The sequence below is a fragment of the Lytechinus pictus genome, chromosome 17 (assembly GCF_037042905.1).
Source record: "Lytechinus pictus isolate F3 Inbred chromosome 17, Lp3.0, whole genome shotgun sequence".
NCBI classification, from domain to species: Eukaryota; Metazoa; Echinodermata; class Echinoidea; order Temnopleuroida; family Toxopneustidae; genus Lytechinus; species Lytechinus pictus.
In genome coordinates this window covers 12,007,053-12,013,967 of record NC_087261.1, presented here as the reverse complement: position 1 = coordinate 12,013,967, position 6,915 = coordinate 12,007,053, and the positions used below count along the sequence as shown (strand labels likewise).

Sequence of the window (6,915 nt, the reverse complement as noted above, 5' to 3'; positions counted from 1 at the left end):
AATATGATATTAGATGATAAATTAGATGATAAGGGGTCAACCATACAGGTGAAATCTAGATTTAAAACAGAATTTTTGGAGTTCATGGACAAATTTCAATTAATAGATATTTGGAGGAAAATATATCCAGGAAAACAACAGTTTTCTTTAAGACAGAAGACACTACCTATTCAAAGTAGGCTAGATTATTGGATAATATCAAAAGAAGTTGAAACATTGGTGCTGGAATATGACATTTTACCGTAACTCCAGACCATTCTGGAATCTTGCTTACCTGTAGTAGTGGAAAAAAAGAAGTGAAGCGAGGTCCTTCATATTGGAAATTCAATTATTATGATAAAGAATATATGTTCTGCTATGAAAAATGAGATTCTTAGTTCAGTGGAAAAAGCAACACAGAAATGTCTTTTCTAATTACTCATTGCTTTGGGGCTTTATTAGATTAAAGATTAGAGAGTGTACTCGAAAATATTATAAAGAAAAGGCACGAGAAAGAAATAAGCTGATTTTAGAGTCCAAAGTGAAAGACTTATGGGGCGTTGCAAGAAAGTTATGTTGCAATTGATTGCAAATCGACTGCAACTTTGCAGTCGATTCCGATCGACTGCAACTAGCAATCAATCGCCAATTTGCGTTGCAAGAAAAAGGCTTGCGATTGAACGCAAGTTGCAGCTGACCTGCAGACGATTTGCAGCTGTAAACAGGGTCTGCAGCACAAGACTAGCCGAAAAAGCAAAATAATGGCTTGCAACAATCCTGTTTGTGGAAGAGAGTAAGTAGAAAATATTCATTTTTCAGACAATTCTTTCTCCATTATGTATGTTTTTAGAGAATTTATATATTTTAGACCTATGCCAGGGAAAAAAATTATTCTGAAAAAAGTGAAAATGTATCTTTATCGCCGGTCGAAATTTCACCTTCAACAAATTTTCTACCGTACAATTTCAATCCCAGTCCCACACTTGACTTTTTGTGTCGGTAATGCACGGTTGTATCAACAACACGGCAGGTCTTGTATTGTACATATGTTTATTATCATCATGTTTGATTCTTGTTACCTTGGTATTTTTTTCTTATGCCTATTATTGCCATTGTTGTAAGTTGTTATATTTCTTCTATGCCCCCAGGAGGGGCCGTCAAAGAAATAAAATCATTGTCATTGTCATTGTCATTGTCATTGCCGGTGCAGTGCTGTTAAAAATCACCCAGAAGCAAGTAAATGTGTAGGCTCTACTTATGTATGAAACATCGAAAATGACCTTTAAAGATTATTTGTGTTCCTATTTGAAATGATTTTTAAAGTTATATATCGGTTTCAACGGCGAATAGCCATCCAGTAAATAGAAATTAAAGACTTCCATTACACTCTAGACATTTCCCAAAAAAAAAATTCCTCTCCATTTGACTCTCTTTTTTTAAGAGTCTGTCTAACGTTACCTCGAGCGAAGTTCGTGCAGGCCCTACTCCACTTCACTACTGCTACACTACGCTCCACCTACCCGAACTTCGAGACTGAACTCTACATATTTCGAGTGACAAAGGTGGGATTTAATGGGGGGAAAATAAAAAATTCATGCAACATCACTATCTTTAAAAACAATTAAAACTAATATTCTTACTTTTCACCAAGTTTCACTTCTTTTCCATGCTTCTATCAGTCTAAAAATGAGTGATTTAGAGCCAACATGAAGTTCCTCACACAAATAACTAATTCGCTATTATCGCACGTGCATGCAATGTTTGGAAATCGGCAGCAAATTATTTATACGTGTGAGGAACTTCATGTTGGCTCTAAATCACCCATTTTTACACTGATAGAAGCATGGAAAAGAAGTGAAACTTGGTGTAAAGTAAGAATATTAAATTTAATTGTTTTTAAAGATCGTGATGTTGCATGAATTTTATATTCCCCCCCCCCCCCCATAAAATCCCACCTTTGTCACTCGGAATATCAGATAGAGTTCACGGTCTCGAAGTTCGGGTAGGTGGAGCGTAGTGTAGCGGTAGTGAAGTGGAGTGGAGCCTGCACGAACTTCGCTCGAGGTAGTCTACCGTTAACCTCCCTTTTTATGACTTTCCTTGGCCTGGCCTGGGATAAAGTGAAAATTTTGCTGTGTCGACTTTTGTCTTTGGAGGATAAAAAAATATATATTTATTATTATTATTTTTTTCTATTTGGGGGGGGGGTTCTCCAGACTCCGTATATCTCGCCAGACAAGAAAAAAAAACAAAGGTATAGGGGGTCTACATGTATTGGGCTACTTTTCAGAATCTATTGGCCACATCTGCCACATTCTTGGGGAAGTTTTAACATTGAATAGGATGTTGCCCGCCCAGGGCTCTTTTTTTAATATTCTTACGGGCAGATTGCACAAGAGGTTCTTAGCAAGGACAGTCTATTTGTGTCGTTGATTTGTAATGATGTGCCGTATGAGTCACATTTTTAATATCCATCTCATATAAATATAAAAAGATATACATGTAAATACATTTATTTTTTTGATTCAATATGTAGATCTACTATGCCGGGGGGGGGGGGAGGTACTTAGATTTGGTTTGGACAAAGGTGTACGGCTCTAAGTTCGAAACCCGTACCCATATTTACAGGTAATTTTGGCTAAAAAGGTACCCATTATTAGGGATTCATTACAGGGGCGGATCCAGGATTTCCAAAAGGGGGGGGGGGGGGCACATTTTCGACTGGAAAACTTGACAAGCAAAAAAAAAAAAAAGATTATCGCCCAAAATGTAAGGTCATTTTGGATTTGCACCTAAGACATTGGAGTAGAATATGGACCCATGTTTAAGGACATTATCTAAAAATTGGGCCATGCTTAGGGATTTTCCAGCATAAAACCATACGCCATGTTTAGGGATTTCTTCAAAAAAGGCGACCCATTCCTGCGGCATATCCCCATATGCCTTATCTCGTGAGTACCCCCCCCCCCCCCTCGGGCTACTATGTAGCTGACTCTTGGTTTTTATGCAAGCACATGAGGTGCTATATAGATGACATATTTTTTTTCACTTTAAATTGTTTAATGGATGATTACAATGCTTTTCCAGGTGCTTTCAGTTAAAGGGTGTCTCATTATTAATATTGAATGCATAATCATGATTTTTTTTTTTACATCTTTCCACATCAAGCACAATACTCGGGGGTGGGGGGGGCATATGGCATATGGTCCCCCTTGACATTTTTCAGAATAAATCTGCCACTCAAAATTTTATTTCCGCACCGCTGACTGACGTTTTACTTTCAAGTCTCACACAACTTTTGATACTAAATTTGCCTTTCCCAGGTACAGGGTCAGGAAATTTTGCAACATTATGTTTGTTTAAGTACATGTCAGACAGAAATATGATTACATCTAAAAAGTCAATATTCATAACTGGGTAATTTTTTTTTATTGACAATAGTAATTTAATGTCACTGATGAACTTTGTCTTGAAAATAATAAAAAAAAAATTTAAGAAGTTAAGAAAAAATATTTATAAAAAAACATGAATAGAAAGGAATTTATTTTGATACCAGATTTTTTAAAGTAAAGTTGTTAGGATTGCGCTAGAAAAGAATATGTACACCAAAGTTTGGCATTCTATTACGAGCTTTTTTTTAGTAAATTAAAGCAAAAGGTAGGATTTCATAATTTTTTTAATTGCGCCGCCAATGGCTGAGGAACCATAGTGCCCCTCCCCAGGCCAGAAGTGACTTTAATCAAAACACCCTTGGACTACTATTATGATTAACACACTGGCAACTGAGCTTAACTTGTATATTAATTTCATGAATATGTTTTATCTCTTTGCTTTTTGCTTTTAATTGCTTACTACAGTTATGACAAAGAAGTCTGGAACCTCAGAACCACCATAACTGTGTCTGCTACAATGTGTGTTCTTGCAACCAGCTGATTGATTCATTTTATCAACTCTTGAATGGTAGGTTACATGTAAACTGTATTATTATTAATAATTCACCATGATCGTAATGGGGATGAGGGTGAAATCTGTACACATTGACCCAAGGATAATGCAAAATGAAAAAGGCTAACACAAATCTCTATCTTGACTGGACTTCTCAGCAATGAAGACATCCCATTGATGGGGGGAGGGGAGGGGGTGGTTGTGCTCATCCAAGGTGTACTGTATGAAAGTGTGTATTTTGCTTTCATTGATTTAATTTATTGCATATTTTAATTTCCATGATTCTTTTATTTGGGGAAAAACAATCAGTTCACACTTTTTTAGATTACTTCATGGCAAATTGCCAATTACTATGGTCTCAGGAGTAAGCCACTATCCCTCTATCATATCATCATTTGGGTGCAAACAACGCCCTTAATACCAGCAGACATAGGGGCATTTCTGCACCGATGGGTGCACACAAATGTTTTGCTAAGGGCGTTCTTGCACTGAAAGGACAAAATTTGAACTAACCCAAGCTATGTATAGTTATGGGCTTGCATTATTTCCCATATTATTATTTTTTTATGAACAGGTTGATTATCAGAACTGAATTCAGAGCTGCTCCTGTCTGTAGCAGGGGCCGCGGAACCGGGGGGGGGGGGCTTCAGCCCCCCCCCCCCCCCACTTTTTTCCAAAACCGTGTACAAAAACATAAAAATGACCATATGATTGTGATTTTTAGCATGGTCAGCCCCCCCCCCCCCCACTTTTGGCTCAGCCCCCCCACTTTGAAAACCGTTCCGCGGCCCCTGTGTAGTAACATCATTATAAGAGTGGACTACAGAATGAGGGCGTTGCTTGTTTAAAAACTTCACTCCATGGAGCTCTCCAAATTCATCTCAAATTAGACTGCTTCTGGAAACCAGATTTGTTCCTTCAAGCAGAGACGCTTGTGGCTTTCCTGACTGGACTTCTATGGATTCTTCATGCCAACCTTAAGAACTGTGGTCTTCTGCATGATACACATCAATTTCAAACAAGACATTCTGTGGTGAAACACTTGATGTAGATGATATGAAATTTAACTGAATATAACTGAATCTCAGAAGTAATTCCTCGGGAGCAAGAAACATTGAAAAATGAAAATAAAAGGTCCATCAATAATGAATGTCTTGAGCAGTGTTCTTTTTTGTGCACAGATCAATGGATCTTTTCAAGTCCAAGCAGGGATGTAGTCAATGCTGACCTCGAGGCAACATTTTGCTGGCCTTGGTCCGAGTCACTGTACAGAATCTATGGGAAGTTCTCTCAAGCTGCCTCATGACTCGGAAGAATCAGCCTCGACCTCATCCCTGTATGCAAGTGTGATATATATCTACGATGCAATCTCATGATTAAAGAGAGAGAAACAAGAGAGCTTCAGATTTTGAAGTGTAGCAATCTCCTGAAATGCATGTTTTATTTGAAAATCAAACTAAAATAACTTAATTGGGCATGTTATTCATTATGATATGTATGAATGAAAGCATTTAAGCAATTTAGTGCTCTTGCAAAACATATTCTGAGTTGTATTTACTGCAAACGCTCAGAAATATTGATAAGCATTTGCCAGTGCATGAAGTGTTTTAATAAAGAGTGGCTTTTGTGCCTATGGAGAGTTATTATTTTTTCAACATTTCTTCATACAAATTATTTCAGAAATCACAATTTGAATATTCCATGACCTCTGATAACAAGAGCAGAATATTTTTGGTGATTGACACACTTTAAAATGATATTAGGAGAGAATGTACTGAAATTGTGTGAAAATAATGGCATGATTGCTGAAGAGGCCTATAAAGATTGAAAATAACATTATTTCAAGTTTTTCTTGAAAAAAAACCCATGGAAAATTGAAAATGGCATAATTTACACAAGTTTTCAAAACAAAATACAAAAAAAAAAAATTTGCAGAATTTCTAGTACACAAGCCTATGGACAATCAATTGAACGTAAATCGAACGCAAATTTTGCGCATCCTCCAAAATCTTACATAAGTTACGTTCGATTTGCAATCAATTGCAAAGCTTGCGCTTGATCTACGTTTAATTGATCAAACGCAACTTCTTCTTGCAACAGGATTGAACGTAACTTGCGTTCAATTGCAGATTTGCGTTTAATCGGAGGACTTACGCTCAATTTTGGGAGTTGCGTTCGATTTGCGTTCAATCGCAAGTTTCTTGCAACACCCCATTAGAACAGCAAATTGCTGTGAATAACTGATGTTTTGCGGAAGAATTTGGAGGAAAAAAGAGAACTCCTTAAGAAGTTATCTGACTTTGGCCTTGATGGTCTCAAAGTAAGGTCACGCGGGGCCTGGAGTGAAAAAGGGGGAAAGAATTTTGCATTTTTGAACAACTTGTGTTATCAAACAAACGTAAATCTGAGATTCATAAATTAATAGGTGAAGATAATCAGATACATAGCGACAAAGATGAAATTCTAAGAATCATCAAATTATTATACAGTTCCTTATATTCTTGTAAGAGTTTGCAATGATGTTGAAAATTTACTGAAAAAATCCCTTTCATCCAAGGTATTACCTAATTATCAGAAGACAATAAAAAATAGATGTGAAGGTAAATTAAGCAAAAGTGAATGTTTTGAGGCTTTGAAAAGCATGCAACTTAATGAATCCCCAAACAGAATTCTACTCCACGTTTTGGTGTGTAATTGATGACCTATTGGTTGATTGTTTAAATGAAACTTTTGAAAAAGGTGAGTTGTCTGCATCACAGAAATGGAGAAATCACTCTAATTGAAAAAGTAGGTAATTAAAAAACTATAGTTCTTGCCAAAAGAATTAAAGAGATTCTCCCCGAAATTATACAGGTTGACCAGGTTTATGGATACATTAATAATCGAAATATAGGCGAAGCAGTTCGTCTTTATATTGATGATATTTTGTTTCAGGCTTTGAATAACAATATAAAAAGCTCTTTATTAGCGGTGGATTTTGAAAAAGCATTT

The 6,915-nt window shown here is 36.6% G+C and overlaps 1 long non-coding RNA gene across 1 annotated transcript; it reads left to right on the top strand.

The window, feature by feature from the left end:
• Positions 1-599: 599 nt before the first annotated feature.
• On the top strand, positions 600-4,561 carry LOC135157296 (uncharacterized). Its single transcript, XR_010296307.1, has 3 exons — positions 600-772; positions 3,837-3,939; positions 4,499-4,561. It is a non-coding gene; the product is annotated as an uncharacterized LOC135157296 (long non-coding RNA).
• The last annotated feature ends 2,354 nt before the right edge of the window (positions 4,562-6,915 follow it).